Source organism: Leptosomus discolor, chromosome 8, assembly GCF_034619465.1.
Source record: "Leptosomus discolor isolate bLepDis1 chromosome 8, bLepDis1.hap2, whole genome shotgun sequence".
NCBI classification, from domain to species: Eukaryota; Metazoa; Chordata; class Aves; order Leptosomiformes; family Leptosomidae; genus Leptosomus; species Leptosomus discolor.
In genome coordinates, this window is record NC_141398.1 from 46303844 (window position 1) to 46319960 (window position 16117).

The 16117-nt window shown below is 43.3% G+C and overlaps 1 protein-coding gene across 1 annotated transcript in view; it reads left to right on the forward strand.

Moving 5' to 3' along the window:
• ZNF423 (zinc finger protein 423) overlaps positions 1-16117 on the forward strand; it is a 164739-nt gene that overhangs the window by 125869 nt on the left and 22753 nt on the right. The window lies entirely within an intron of this gene.

The following is a 16117-nucleotide window of genomic DNA, read 5'->3' on the forward strand; positions in this document are numbered from 1 at the left end:
TACTACTGCCCAGGGTGCTGGCTCTAGCCAAAGGCAGGAGGGAGAGATGTGGGAGGCCAAGAGAAAAGTTTCATGCTGTTTGTGCACAAGTTGCATTTCTGAAACAGGAATGATATTTCAGGTGCTCGTTGTCTGTGTATTAATTACCCACGTGATTTCACTGTTAAACAAAACTGATGGGATGGTTCAGCTGACACGTGATCTTGATGGCTGCCAAGCACAGGTGAATCCCTTCCATCTACATCAGATGCTGCACAGCAAATAATTGAATGCATGAAACAAAATTATCCTTCGAGGCAGCAATTTCTGGTAGAGATACTCTTGGCAGAAGTATTTGGTATAAAATCTTGATGCAATAGACATTTTTTTTTCTTTTGTGATTTGTCTTAAAGCTAGCAACTGCTTCTCACCTGATTACAAAATGTAGTGACACATGAGAAAGGCACTTGTGTTTCATTAGCATGCAGTCATAACTTACCTGTACTCATTACTTACTGCTCTTACTGAATTTACGAACTAGTCTCAGAAATGTCATGTATTTACTGAAAAAAAAATATCCGAAATGTTCCTACTTCACAATTAATTTGTTAAGGAGCTCATTTTCTCCAGAGAAGCTTTCAAAAATAAATGGATAACTCAAAAGAGAATCCTGGAGGGCACTGTACTTGGACACTTCTTTAAAAATGAAGAGCGATGCGCTTTTTGTACTCTGTCATTTAGACTGCTGTGACCCTTCCCCACCTGAAAGGGTATTTTTCTGCTTTCTTCATGATGTGACTCCTTTCCTTTTCAAACACATGCCTCTGTTTCAATAGTGCCAAAGATGGAGCTACAGTGTTAAAATTGTAACCCCATGGCAATAGGAAAGATCCCAATGACTTCAGGCCGAACAGCATTGAGATGTCTGACACACCAAATGGCATCTTGTCTGCATTTTCCTTGCAAAACCCTGACATGTCCTTCATGGGTTTTCCTTCAGGTTTTTTTTGTTTCCTGTGTTGTTAGCTTTTCACATGCCCGCGATCATTTTCTTCCTCTCTGAGAAATCATGTGTTTTCCTGCCACCCTTTTAGACACTAAGGTTATTGAGTGGGTGAGGATCAGTCTACTGTGCTCCCTCCAGGCTGAAATGCTGATATTCAAACCATACATAAGGAATCCTCCCTGACAGATGCCGTGCCTCCCTATCGCTCTGCACCACCTGGGGATGAAGAGCAGGGGGCTGAGCAGCCCGCCTTGCCTGGTAGCATGTGGGGTGCTGGTCTTTAAGGTCAGCCCTGGAGACACATGTGTACAGGCTATAAACCTGGCTGCTGGCTTATGTGGTTGAAGTTTCAGACACCAGCATTGCTTTTAAAATGTGGACGTGCCCAAGAGACCTGAACCTTGCAGCTGTGGTGCTGGAGGCGTTGTGTTATAGTCAGCAATGGGAACAGTTTTGCATAGGAGTGTCCTGTCCCACTCGGTGGGTTTTGGGGTAGGTGAATCTTTTGTATCCTCCCTTTTAAAAGGGGTTTTCCTCTGCACAGCAGAGACCCTTTGCTCAACAAAGGCAGCAAGTTAATAACCCTCTTTGGTCAGTAGATTGGCAGCAATAACACACTTTAATAGTAATAGTTCACAGATCTGATAAAGGTAATGTTTCACAGATCGGATAAAATAGTATTTCACAGATTGGATAAAGGTATGGCTTTCCCTAATTCTATCTAATAATATGGAGAGAGAAGAAAACAACAACAACAACAACAAAAAAGTGAAAAAGAGGAAGAGAGAAAGAAAGAAATAGATATCACCACTCTTGGGGTCCAGTGACGTCTCGCAGGTCCGGTCTGATCTTTGGTTCTTCGGTGGTGGATGCATACCTGTGTCTTGATTATTGGTATTTTTATTATCCCTGCCATTAATATGCATGACTCCTGTTCACGTTATCTCCTCTTCTCACTTTCCATGCTAATTAGGATGCAGGTGCAGTATGCAACATTTTGGGGGTTCCAAGGCGGTTCTGTCCACTATAGGTAAGGGAGTGGACCTCCTCAAGTCCAGTGTACACCTGTAGATAAGGGAGTGGCCCTCCCCAAGTCCAGTGTACACCCCTCTTCTGCAGGGTTTGTTCGTTTGAATAGGGGAGGTTAGGTAGCTTGCTCCAACAGAAGCCCCCCTTTGTCATTCGCCTCAACTAAAGTTTCTGAATGAGAACACTGCTCCACCCTCCTATCACTGAGGAGCAAGCACCACTCCACCTTTGCAGGGCTTATTCCCTCCCTGGAGCAGGCTGTACTGCAAAGTAGGCTGGTTTTAGGGCTAATTCATAATGCTTGCACTGTAAAACAGGGTTGTTCAAGACACGTACATAAAATCTGCAAAACAGATTATTTAAGGCAAAAATTCAGACTGTCCTTTACAAGGAGCAGTGTGGAAGTGCAGGGAATGTCAGCAGACAGCACTGTGCTGGGAGAGCCTCCCTTTACCTTTCTTTACCCAGGCTTCCTCTGTCAGACCTCTTGCCCACGCAGCAGAGTAGCATCTCCAGGATGCTCCATCCACAGGCCTTCCCTGTGCTCCAGCTGCTGGCCAGAGTGCTGGGTGAGGGAGCTGAGCTCCATGACTGGTGGTCTCTGTCCCTTCGGAGGATCACAGAAAGTGCCGTGGGAGTGCACATGGCAATGGCTTTGGAGCTCTGAGTTTTATTTTCCTGGATTAGCAGATTTTGGAAGTGTATTGCTTGTCAACTTTGCACTTCTTAGTAAAATCCTGTATAATGCTTTATGGCTTGTGCACTAGTTAAAAAATAATAATATTATTCTCATGGCTGCCATTAAAATTTCTAGAAATAAGAGCATCTTCTAATGTACTCTGGAAATGTGTATACTAAGCTGTAAGGTAGGTGTGTTTGTAATGATTAATCAGCTCAGCTCAATACATACCTGAATCATGTTTAATAACAGCAGGGGCTGTGCGAATTCAGGCAGCCTTTGTTGATGTATTCTGCAACGCTGCAGTGATTCGCGGCATCCTGCAGAGACCACCAGGCCAGCCCTGGCACTATGCAGGTTGCAGAAACCACCTCAGAATCTTACAAGAAGCTGCTGTGGTCTCCCACAACAGGAGTTGGGTGAGCAGCCACAAGCTCACACCATCACTCCTGAGTTCACAGCCTCACCCTCTGTCAGCGCCAGTGGATGATGGAGCTGTGGGTAGGCCTGGTTCTGTTTGTTCACTTCAACATCTTAACACAATTACAAAGCTGATGCGTGTTCAGCCAGCTCAGTCCGTGGCACCATTTGGTTCATCTTTAAAGGATGATGAAGATGCGTTTGATGCTTGTGCGTGAAGCAACAGGGCCATCTAGAATAAAAGCCTACGTTACCTTTATTTCTGCAAAGTCACTCTGCATTTGTGTGTCTACCGCAAGCACTTATGCTTGAATGGAGTGTGTGATTTTTCAGCTACTGTAAATAGATCTTTACAGACCACAATAAAATGTTTGTGTAATGCTTAACTGTACATTAAGTAAAAACCTGTGTTAGAGAATCCCCATATTCTTTCTATTGGGTAAATGAGAGCATAAAGGTGAGTATCACTACCTGTCCCATTAGTGTGCACAGCACTTAGTTACATTAGAAAAATGAGGCATTGTTCTGCCAACTTTGTTTCTCTCCATTTGTGTTACTTACTGCTTATGAATCCAGCATGCTGACTTATGAAGCAATTACTTCTGAAATCCAGCTATCATGGCACACACAGGTACCAGGGCATGGCTACTGCCAGGAGTCGATGGCTAGCACTGGTCTCCTGTGCTCGCAGCTAGAGTGTTATTGGTTTGAGCTGGCATAAGTAATAGCATTTGGAAGGTGTAGGTGTTACATTGTCTGCTGAAGCATGACTTATATTGCATTAAACCATCACAGTGTTTTTAAACAGGCTAAAAGGGGTTTTCAGCTGTGGTCAATTATCGGGCTGTTGCACTGATAGTGTGCAGGGTGTTTGGGTGGTAATAGGGGACTGTACTGTGTTGACACCTCGCCCACACCTTTGCAGACCAAGTGAAGCAGTAGATGTGTTTTGCTGTTCATACAGCTGTTCGGGACCATTGCAGGTTTATAAATACATTGCAGAATCTCTTTTTGTATACTTTTTCTCTCCTGTCTTATGCATTGCTCCAAGAGGCGCGCATGTCTTCTCTTCCTCTTAAGACTGAGCACTTGGACTGCAGCTTCACTGCTGTGTGAATCCACACAACTGGATACGCTTCCCTCGCTGCCCCTGCAGGCATCACAAGGGCAGAAAGCAACTCCAGCTGCTGCAGTTCAGCTCCAGACCAGGGGAACTATTTTACCGGGGGTTTGGGGGCAGGAACTGAGGTTCAAAACTGTGTCTGCTCCTATGGAGAAATCGATATTTAGCCACAAAACCAGGAGGGGCATGGTTAGGAATCACAGCCTGAACAAGAGGGTTTCGGTATTGTCATAGAAGATAAAACAAGAGGAAAACATTTTTGAATTTACTCTTTGTGTATTGAGGCCTTTTATGATTCATCAGTAAGTAAATATAAGCTAAGGGAGTGATTTGTTTCTAACAAGCTTATAAAATACTAGAGTCATTTGTGAGTTTATTGGAGTGCTGATTATAAACATTCCCTTATGCACACTCCTTTGTGTCAAATTAACATTCAAAATACAAATATTGTATCTTTGAATATTTCTGTAATCTCTTCCCAAGTATTTGAGATTTTCAATGAGAGACGATTGACAGTGTCACATGAAAAGTAGCCGAGCGCTCTGTCATAGTTTGGACATATTTTTCATTTCTTTGGCATTTGCTTTGCTCATGCTGCTTCTTTGAATTGCCTGCTTCATGCTCTAGCATTTCGGGTTTTGATACAATGCATAATTGATGCTCATCTAGCTGCAAAGATTCAACTGTTGTGCATGCCGCGCTGCCTGTGTGCAGCTTCCCAGGGTGTGCCCTGTGACCCAGCGGGGCCGTTGCGTGATGGGAGGTGTGGTCAGTGGCACTGGGTCTGGGTGGCCTGCCGGGGCCATTCAGGCACATGGGTGGCGCTGGGGGCATCCTGGGTCTCCCAAAGCGCTCCCCCGCCCCGAGGAGCTGGACTTTGTGTCCTCACAAGCCTTGAGTGTGATTAGAAAGTTCTTGCACTCTCTCTTGTGCACTAATGAATTTTCTGTTGGTAATCGTAAGGAACAGAAATGTAAAGAATAGGCACGGTCTGCTGCATGTCCCTTAGATTGCTGGTTTGGACCCATCCCTGTAGGCAGTTTTCCCAAAGGACATGTGTGGAAGGTGTCCCGAGGCCAGGGCTCTCAGGGTGCTGCTGGCTGGGACTGGGGAGCTTTGGGGAAGACACTGGTTGAGCTCCTTGCTGCCTCTATGGCTACAGAAGTGCCATTTCAACCCCTTCATGTTGGTGCAGCAGGTGTATTTATAGTTTAATTGGACTGACCTTTTATTTTTATTTTACAATTTTGTTTTCCCCCTTTCCCACTAAAACATTCCTTGTATTGTTGTTGTCAATGCTCAAATTCCGTGCCTTCCCTGTCAGCGTGTAACTTGTTTTCACCAAGCAGTGGAAAATTCTGACAAGGTGGGTGTTAGGCTAACATTATTATAGTGGCTGCCATTTAAAAAGTCAATTTTTGCCTACAGGCAAAGTATTGTTATCAGAGTTCATACCTATTTTGCATATATACGATTGTATCTTCCCTACCTCTCTGGGGTGACAGGAGCAAATGCCGACTTCTTAATGCCGATCATTGAATCTGAGCTTAAAATAAGAGCTCACAAGAAAAATGAAGAGTAAAATGGTGGGTAGCAGATCTCTGACAGACCTTTATTGTTTCCTCCTTTTTGATTCAAAGAGGGACTCCATGACAGCTTGATTTAGGATCTTACTTTATTTGAGGGAGCAGCTGAAAAGCAGCTTGATTTTTCCTCTCATTTTTCACTCTTCCTCAGTAACTTTTGCAGCACTGTGGAATATGCTTATTCTAATCTGGGCTTATTAGGTGTATATCCCTAAATCTGTTTCAAGTTCAATGAATGCACATCAGGACGTTCTCTACAGCAATCCTACTACACTTTCGGACCTTTCCAAGGCATCCTGTCCGCTTCTGCATGGCTCCAGCCTGTTACTGCATCCACATCCTGCTTAGCCCTGCCTGCCCTCTGTGGCTGGCAGCGTCTTAGGACTTCTTTGTGGGTAGTGGCTTGGGGCCTGAGTTTTTTTAAAAAAATGTGACTTCTGGGAATGAATGGAGTTGCAGAGAGTGAGGGAAACCTGTGCAATGCCATGAGCCTGAGATCTGGGCGAGTTTAAGCAAAAATAGCTGTGTAGGAGTCCTGCTGTTAACGAGCTGTCAGATCTTCCTGGATGTCATTGTGTTTTGATACGGTGGCATGCTCATGCTTTCCCGCGGCTGGAAGAGGGCTTCTTCAGCACCATCATAGAATCAGCGTTTCCAGATCTCTTTCTTTGAGCAAAAATACAGACTTTCCCTGTAACTTACACTAAGTTTTCTGTCACAGCCCACATACATTCTTTGGAGTCTGTCTACAGCATGAGTTTCCACACGGCTTTCCTTAATGGATTAAAAAGCTAACGACATATAAAATGAAGAAAATGTGTTTCTAAAAAATAAATAAAAGCAAGCTGGCCATCTCGTGCACTGACAGTGTATCTGCCAACAGCCATATGCCTGACTGAGCTACTCACATAATAAAATAGAAACAGATTTGTTTACAAAGGTTTGAGTTTAGGAGCCTGGAAGAAGGTTTCTGCCCATGTTGCCAACCCACTGATGCCCCACATGGCTGCGCAGGGTGCATGCACTGACCCTCTGCGAAGAGCTTGGAGCAAGGGTTTCATTGCTGCCTGTCTAGCTCCTTGTGCTGGACAAATCCAGCTCTAGGTCATGTGTGAAGGGTGCAAGCTGGCTGGCTTATGTGCAGTGCAGAGAACAAATGTAAAGGTGCTACTAGTCTGATATTAGGTTTTATGTATTGTGATCAATGTTTGTATGTTAGATAAGTGCTACTGAGAGTAACTTTACAGTCTGTGCTATGCAGAGTCATTGCTTGGCAGTGAGATCTCTTCCAAAAAGTCGCTGGGTTATAGCTTTTCTTATTTGAGATGAAGCTGCTACAGGGTATGATTTCCACCTGGACTGTGGAGTGTTAATCAAGCAAATCCCATCACCATCAATGGGAGATGCTCTATACATTCACTTCTGCATATTCCCACAGTACAAGAATATGTCTGCATAATGCAGAGATGCTTAAGATATTTTCTTGTTTTCATGCAGTTTCTTCTTTTTGACTGCCTTGAGGAATATCATGTGTTACTGCACCTTAGGATTCCTGACATAAAATATGTCTGATACGGGTTTTTCATTCTTTTGGGCATATTTGCTCCTAATAAGCTTTGAGAGAGACTCATGCCATGCAAAATCAGTCACCTATCTTAGCCAGTCAGATCTTATTTGGTCACCCTTGGTTCCGTCTGTTGGCAATGGCATCTCATTTTGTCAGCTCCAATAACTGGTTTGTGTCCCCAAGCTCCCACTCTAGTCTGTGGGGAGAAGGGAGCGAGTGAGGCACCTTGGGGTAGGGGTTGGGGACAGAAGCCTTTCCAGGGCTGGGCTGTGACATGTGTTCTGCCGTCATATGAAGAACTAAGCTCCAGTGCAGTTGTGCTAAATGATCGTGTCCAGATAGCTGGGTAACTATGATTTTATTTTTTTTTTCCCAGATAAAAAGCTGAGAGATGTCTCCATTTATTTTGCTTGTCTGCATGTATTTTAAAGAGGAATTTTAGAATTTTAGTCCATAAGCTGATAACAATGCTATAAGAGATTACTTTTCAGCCAAAGGCTTTTCCCTAACAGTACTATTTCTTAGTAAGAAAAGAAGGCAAATTCATATTTGAAAGAAATGGTTTTCTTTATCTGAATATGTGGGTGCAAACTGCCCCAGTGTTGCAGGATTGCAGCATTTGGCCAATCTCCAAGCTATTTGGTAATCTGCAACAGAAATAATGCTCACACTTGGTTTTCATTTGCACTTATAACTTTATGCCCACTGCATCATTTCACAGATATCTATACTAATCTAAGGTTTAATTTGACCATCGCTGATGCTGCTGTAAAGTTACTGGGTCCATATTTCCATGTTTATGCAGAATCACAATCTGTGCAATATCAGAATAAGGCCCCTTGCATCAATTCACCTGTACTCACTCAAGAGGCATACACCAGTGCAGGGATAACTGAATTTCTCTTTGCTGATAAAACTACCCCCTCCGCCCACCAAAAAAAAAAGTTTTACATTTATTGTACTTTGATGACTGAAAGGCCTTCAGTGTTTCTCAGTTAAATTGTACGTTTAGAATTGTTTTCATTTTGTTATGCATTCTGTTTTTATCTCTCCTTTGGCCATTTTTTCTGCTTCCCTGATGCCATCATGGCAGTGGTTTACGACTTTTTCCTACTCTGTGCATCGCTGAGTGTAGTTGACAACACTGGCTTGTAGCCTGTCTGTCATGTTAATTATATAGCATTAGCGACCATTAATCTGATGATTATTTACATGATAGATTTATAGTCTATCATGTCAATGTGTACTGGGGAAACTGTAATCTGAAGATCAGTGACACACATCAGCGGGAGTTTGCGTGTTTAAAAAATACTGTGCACTATCCTGAGTGTGCCCAGCTAGCACAGGGAGCCAGGGCTGAATGCCACCCTGACTTGGATCCGCACCCCAGGAACCTGCCTTTGAACACTTGAAAATGCACCCAGCGTTTGGCTTTTAAGCAGTAGCTGCAGGATGCAGCTGCCACCCTGTGCGCAGGTGCCCAGGCAGGGGAGGGGGCTGCTGGTAAGAGGGAAGACTTTGCTTTTGGCAGCTCTTGCTCGAGTCTTGGCAGCTCTGGGGCCTCCATGCAACCGCAGTCAATGCATGCTGGGACTGCAGGAGGCCTGGGTGGGATGTGGTGGGGTTTGGGGACCTTGCAGCTCTGATGACCCTGGTGCTGAGGCTGGGGAATGTGCCAGGCCTGTAGAACGAGTAAAAAGGGCTTTACACCCGTTTAAACTCTATTTAAAGCTTTGCTTGTTTTAAAAGCACTTGGCATATTCCGGTGGGATGTTTAATAAGAGTATAATGATGTTTTAATTTTAATTTTTAATTTCACAAGAAGAATAGATGCCAAGTAGATACTAGTTATTGCTGTTTGTCTGTATTGGGCTCTTCAATGTGATATTGTCAATAGGATCAGAGGATGGGCATATTCCTGCTGTGTAGAAATGCAGGGAGCTGCTTCCAGGGAAGAGAACAGAGTGGAGAAAAGACCGGGAGTAGTAAGGGACATTCAGGTTTAAGCAACACAATGGCACGAGGGAGGCTAGTGCAGGGCTGTGTGGCCGTGGGCCTGGATTCAGGGCTGTGTTACTTCAGTTCCACCAGGTATTGACTTTAAACTTGAAATAATACAGCTGTGAACATATCAAAACATTGCGATACAGGACTAGGGTTGAGTTGTGTGGGAATGTGGCGTTTTTATTAACCTCTAGCCATTCTTAGGGCTTCATTAGCTTTATCCAGATACGTTCTCTGGGTGTGTGTGTATGGGCTTGCACACTCAAAGGCAGCTTGCGTTTCTTTTCCTGTGCAGGTTTTGCATTTCCATGGAAGCCACTGGAGTTATTCCTTAATGAACTATTGTGAAGGAACAGCCAGACTATCAGACTTGAGTCCACAAGAAGTTTTAGTATAGGCTATTAAAAAAAGGCATCTTCAGAGAAAGAAAACTTCACACTGATAGAGAGTGAAGTTACTGTGCTAAAGTGTAGTGCATTTCTATGAATTATCTTTATGCAGTTTCCCAGATTAATATCTAAATCTAAAATAAAGCTCTGCAGGCGGGGTCCCTCTGGGGCTCTGCAGTCAGCAGATAGATGATGCACAACTCCATGAACTCCTTTGAACTTTCAGATTTTATTTTTGTTGTAAACCAAAAATTAAGTTGATGAAGACAGGCTCGACAGACCCATCTCTTATGTCTGAGGTTCAGCCTTCCCCTTAGGAAAGCGGTGCAGTGGGGGAGCACGCAGCCTGCAGCTGGGAGGGAGGCAGGGACTCTGGAGCAGCGCAGGAGCTGCTGTCGCAGTCGGTAGGAAACTCCCTGCAATCTCATCCCCAGTCCCTGTGGGACTGTGCTTCTTTTTAATGGTCATTTTAATATTGCAGTGTACTGACATGTACTGGAGGCAGTGAACTTACAAGCTACCCTATAAATAATTTGGCATCTAATTCTGCATATTTTGAGCTTGAGGCCCCCTGAGATGATGAAAAGAGTTTAAAGCCCGTTGTGTGGTTAGGCTAATTTAGCCTGAAGAAGAATACCTTTTTGAGGCCACAGATGCATATAAGAAGTACATCACAAGAAGCCTTGGAGTTTGTTACTAGGAATCCATAGGTGCTTCCTCTAGCACCTATGTTTGCCAGCAGGTCCTGCAGCTTCTGTCTTCTAATATCTTCCCTCCCTGATTTCCCAAATCCTGTTCCCCTGGAGACCTTCCCCAGCTGGAGAACAGCAACAGCCTCTTCGTGCTGTCAGACCCTTGTCTGGGCTGCCCATCCCTTGGAAAACGATGAAGAACAGAACTGATTTTAATGAGTCTCATCCAAAAGCAAATGTAAGGAAAACCAACAAAAATCCACATGAAGCACATTGGGAACTCGCTGTATTTTTGTTCGTTTTCCTTACATATTTTCTAGAAAAATCCAAGTCCCTGTGTTATCATTTTTCATTAAAGTGATGTTTCTAACCACGGTGGACAGCTCTCTCATATCCCTTGAAAACTTATAGTAGTAAAATTGTCATAAGGATGAAGCAAGAATGCAAAATTTTATTAAACAATCTTTGACTCATAAAAGACATCAGTGTTGTGCCATTCTAGATCATATAAATATATTTCAAAGCAGAATCATATTTCAGCAGAGAGATAAAGCACAAAAGAATATGAGTAGCGGATACCAACATAATATATTAAACCATCTAAGAAGGGGTGTAGGTGTATATTTATCCACATGGGCAAGTCAGGGGCTGTGAGCAAGGCAAGATTTTGGCAATATATCAGCAGAGCCATGAGCACAGATATCCGTGGCAGTTTGTGTGTGTGTTTTGTGGTGGCGGGGGGGTTTGGCATGGTTTCTCACAGCGTGGAGCTGGGCGTTTCTGCACAGCCGTGTGAAGCACTGCGGGAATATGACGGGTGTCTTTAGTCTGGCAGAGTCGTCAAAGGGAGATATGAGCTCTACCTGGATAAATAAGTATAAATAGTTTTCTCTCTGATATGTGACCAGATTATTTTCCAGTTGATTTCCAGCCAAGGTCCCAAGTGGGCCACAGATCAAAAAAAGATAAGGGTCAGTTACAAGGTTGAGCTCATTCGGCGTTGCCATAGTAACTGACCTCCAGCATCCCTGGGAGGACGGCACCCAGCTCCCCAGGTGACATTTCTGCTGCCACACCATCAATCCACTGCCTTTCACCACCCGGGCTCCCTAATCGCTGGGGTGCCGCAGAGCGGCTCTGTGCTGCTGGCCCACGCCGGGGCAGGAGCGCGGGGTCCCCTCGCCCTGCAGCTGCCCCACCAGTGAAGGAGGGGCTCAGCTATGTCCTGCGGGATTAATTACAAAAACGTAGTGGAGCGATGTGGTCCAAATGGTTTGTATAGCAGGTCGGGGGCTTAGACTGCAATGGTGATGAAAAAATGTTGTCTGTACAGCAGACATTGTCTTCATCCGATGTCGTGTTCATCTGCTAATTTGCCCTCCCCTCGTAGTAGTCGCATCTTGTTCTCAGACCTTGGTTTTACCTCCATCGTTGGGTTGTTTTTAATGAAAACCAGTGGTGAAGTGGTGCCAGCAAGGCAAGGGGTCAAAGGGGTTCTCTGCAGGCTTTGTTTTGGAGGGGGTTGTCCATCACTGTCATCCTACCCTGGTCCCAGCCCCTTGCTCCTTCACAGCCACCTGGAAAAAATTACTGAGGAAGCTCCTGCTTTTCTTACGTTATAAATTTTTCCCTTTGCTTACTTATTTACTGTGAAATAATTGCACAAACGGAATAGTTCCATGCAGTTTTCATTTTATTTCCCTGGGTTCATTTCAATTTCTATTTATTTCTATTATAATTAGAGCACGTGGCCCATTTAATTCCACCAAATTTATGATATAATGGATGGGAGAAGGTTTTCTGTGAACACAAGATATTAATGCTTTGTTACACAGAATTACAGTATTTCAAAGTTCATTAAAAGTGCGGTTAACTTGTGGATGTCTACATCTGAGTACAGGAAAGATATTCCTCTTTATTGCCTTAATTTGCTACAGTGAAGTAGAAATACACGGGTCTGGGAAGCTAGAGTATGGGATGTACATGTTCTTGTCAGGAATGAGCATCAGATTGTCTTACACGATCTCTCAAGTTAGGACTATTGCAGTTATTCTATAAGGGAAAATTTTGCTTTATTAAATCAAGTTGAAAAGAGAAGTTTTAACTAACAGTAAAGACAATGTAATCTTGATTTTTATTGTTCAAATCTCCTATTTGTTACTGGTGTGATAACATGTCAGAACACAACTTTTATATTGCCATTAATATAGTTATAATTAGAAATGCAGCTGATACAGTACATGGGTTTAATACAGCATTATTAATTATACTGCATCCTCACCAGGAGGCTGCTAGTGTTGGTTCTCTTAGAAGCTTAGAGACTCGTTGTAATATGTATTAAATGCACATTGCTGCAGCAGAAATAGCTTCATGGAGAAGCACATTCCCACTCTAAAATGGGCAGAACGACAGTGTAAGTGCTGCTAAGCACCCTATCAACATATTTAAAACTATCCTGCAAATGCATCCGAACTTGGGAACAATGAGCAACGTGCTTTGCCACCGCAGTTCAGCTGGGTCTGCGCAACCCGCTAATCCTCGCTAACAGGCAGTAAATTATGTACCTCCAAATTTATACAAATGCCTGCCTTTGACATCAGTGGGCACCACCCAGGTTTCACCTTCAGGATTCAGATAATCAGCTCTCATTCCTACCGGCTTCCCTCAAGACCAGTATGGAAATAAGTATGTGTCTGCCAGGGATCAAATGCTTTTGGAGACAAAAGTAGGTACTGAAAACATTACAGGATACTATCATCTCCCCATGATACTTTTACACAAAGCGCTCTGTTCCTCTTTTGGCCTGACATAGTTTCAGCCTGACAGAATCCAGCAGGCCTGCTTGTTTTAAACAAGAGCACATCCTATTATTTTTTTGAGAAATGAAGTGTAAAATTAATGCTTATTATTTTGATCTCAGAAAAAAAAAAAAAAAAAGGCAAGAAACCCAAGATTCTGTTTGCTGTGCATTGCTTGTTTAGTCCTGTAATCAATTGATCCCCGCACAGATACACTTATGGAGAAATGGGAGAAGATACAGCACAGCAAGCTGTAAAAATCTGCATTTTATTTTACAAATGAGAGGGGCTGCATAATTCACTTGAGTTATGTAGGTCTCTAATAGATGCTTGTCATATTAAAAAAAAAAAAATGGGGGGGGAGGGGATAAAAATGAGGGAAATTATTGTATGTTTTCTGTTGCTAACGCCCAGCGCCACACGTTTGACTGGAGTGTTGGCTGTCATGCTGCATTGTCAAAAAGCCGCCTTGCATGTATCTATATGATCTTATATAATTCAAGGAAGTTATTCTCCAAAGGTGACTGAGTACCCCTATACATGCGCTGTGTTTCCATGTAAAATAATATGCTGTAAAATGCCATAGAGAAGAGAGTGATTATAGCAGCAATTCTATCTATTTCTTTGGGCATTTTCATATTTTGAATACACATGCATGAAAAGAGAAACGTTTGTCATGCTAACCATGGTACTTTTTTTCCCCTTTTTTCTTCCTGGATGGTTTTATAGACACAAGAAATACATAATGGACTCCTGTGGGAGTGGAATAAAAACCCCCACCGGTGACGAGAAGGCCTTATAATTCAGAAGTGGATTTGCAAATCAAAAGGTCTTGCCTCGAGTGGGATAAATTTCCAGATCTGCAGGAACCCATTATGTTTTATTATTTTTCATTCGAGTTTTAGTTTGTTTGTTATGGGTTTAACTATTTAAAATACTGCGGGGATCAGCCAAGAAAATACAGTCTATGTTACCTAATTAAACATACCAAGCTTGTAAGAATATACTTCAATTGAAATGCTGAGCATTGTTGTTCTTTTTTAATTTTACTAAAATTATAGGTATTTAGGCTGCTAAAGAAGCAGTCATCTCATCAGCAGTATGTGTCTGTATTTATGAACACACGTGCTCACACAGGACCATAGGCTGTACATGAATCACTGTTTTCCAAATACTCAGTATGTGGAGGGTAGAAAATTAATGTCAAACATGATTTATCTGATTTACTCTTAGAAGGAATTTGTTCCATTTCCCCCAGTACCTGCTTTGTCCTCTCCAGGTTTATCGCAGTGTTTGGTTGCTGTACACAGCTGTATGGCTGAGCTCAGGATGCTCAGCACAAGGCACTTATCCCTTCCCCATCTTTCCTCCCCTCTGGAGCAGATTGCAAAGATTGCACAAAGCCAAAACTTTTCAGGCAAGGGTCTGATGGGAGAAGCCAGCATTATGCTACAGCGTGGGGAGAGGGTCAGGTTTTGAAACCCATCTGTCAGAAAGGGCGATGTGCCCATCTGTGGTGGCTGCCCAACAGAGGATTGCAAACCTCATTGCATCCTAGAAATATCCCAGTCCCCGGTTATGTCTGCCCAGGGAATTTGTGGAGCTGCTGCCATGGAGCCACTAACCCTTTCACCTTTACGTTCCTGCTCTTTCCTCCCTTTCCTTTTTTCTCTTTTTACCTCCTTCCCAACCCGCCTGTTCACTTCTCCACGTTCCACCTCTCCCTTCCCAACCGCAGCCCTGATGCCAGTGCCCACCACCAGCACCCTGCTCTCGCCCTGCAGCCACCGCTGCTGTGCAGGACAGAGCACCCATTGCCCCGCTGGTTTCCAGAGCCCACCCAGCCTTGAGGCGTCAGAGGCAGCACATCGCCGGCACCGGCGGCTCGCTGCCAGCACATGCTGCTGTGCAAGGCGCTGCGTGGAGAATTTTTTTTTTTTAATTATTGTTACTTTTCACACTGCGTGGAGGGCCCTGCAAGGCCCACGTGCTCTGGGACTTGCCTCTAGCTGCAGATGTGCCAAGATGCAAATGTGCGAGAGCCACCACGATCCCAGGCCTGGGCTGTGTCAGCGTCCTGCATGCAGAGCCCCACCGTTTGCCTGCCCTGGCACCTAGCTCCCTGCCTTGTAAAAGGGCTCTGGGATCCTGAGAGTACCAAAGGCCTTATAGAAAACAATAATTTCCCTCTGTTTAGCCCCTTTGAAGATAGAAAAAGCTAATTTAAAGAATTGTAAGTAAAGACCATGCTTCTGAAGGCTCGCATTATTCATAAGATCCAAATGCATTTGGCAAGAGATTAGTTCACAGTACAATATCATTTCTTAGCTATCTTGGAACTGAAAATTGAAGTCGGTGATATTTGAAGATATAAAAATAAAGCTGAGTGTACATCAAAAGACAGAATTTATTTAGTTTTTAAAATATGTTTTCATGAGAAGTTCGTGTGCTGACACAGTGAAGAAAAGACAAGTTTTCAGGAAGTATTTACAGAAACCATTCGCAAATTTTTAAAATTTTAAGTGTTTTCCGATTTATATAAACTGTACATTATGTTGCCTAAATTTCTACAACTCCCTCCTTCCCTTAAAGAAAACCAAAGAGTTCTTTAATCTTATGTGTGAAAATTACTTTAATATGACTTCAGTACCGCAAAAAAAGGCTCAGCCGCACTTAGAACTACAAACTTCAGCAAACAGAGAAACATATTATCTTACAAAAGTGGTAGGCTTGAAACAACAATAATAATGATTGTTATTTCCCTATGAGTTCAGCTAGAATATAGGGGCATTTAAAATGGGCCCTGTGTATTCAATGCTTAAAATATATGACAAGGAAATTACAC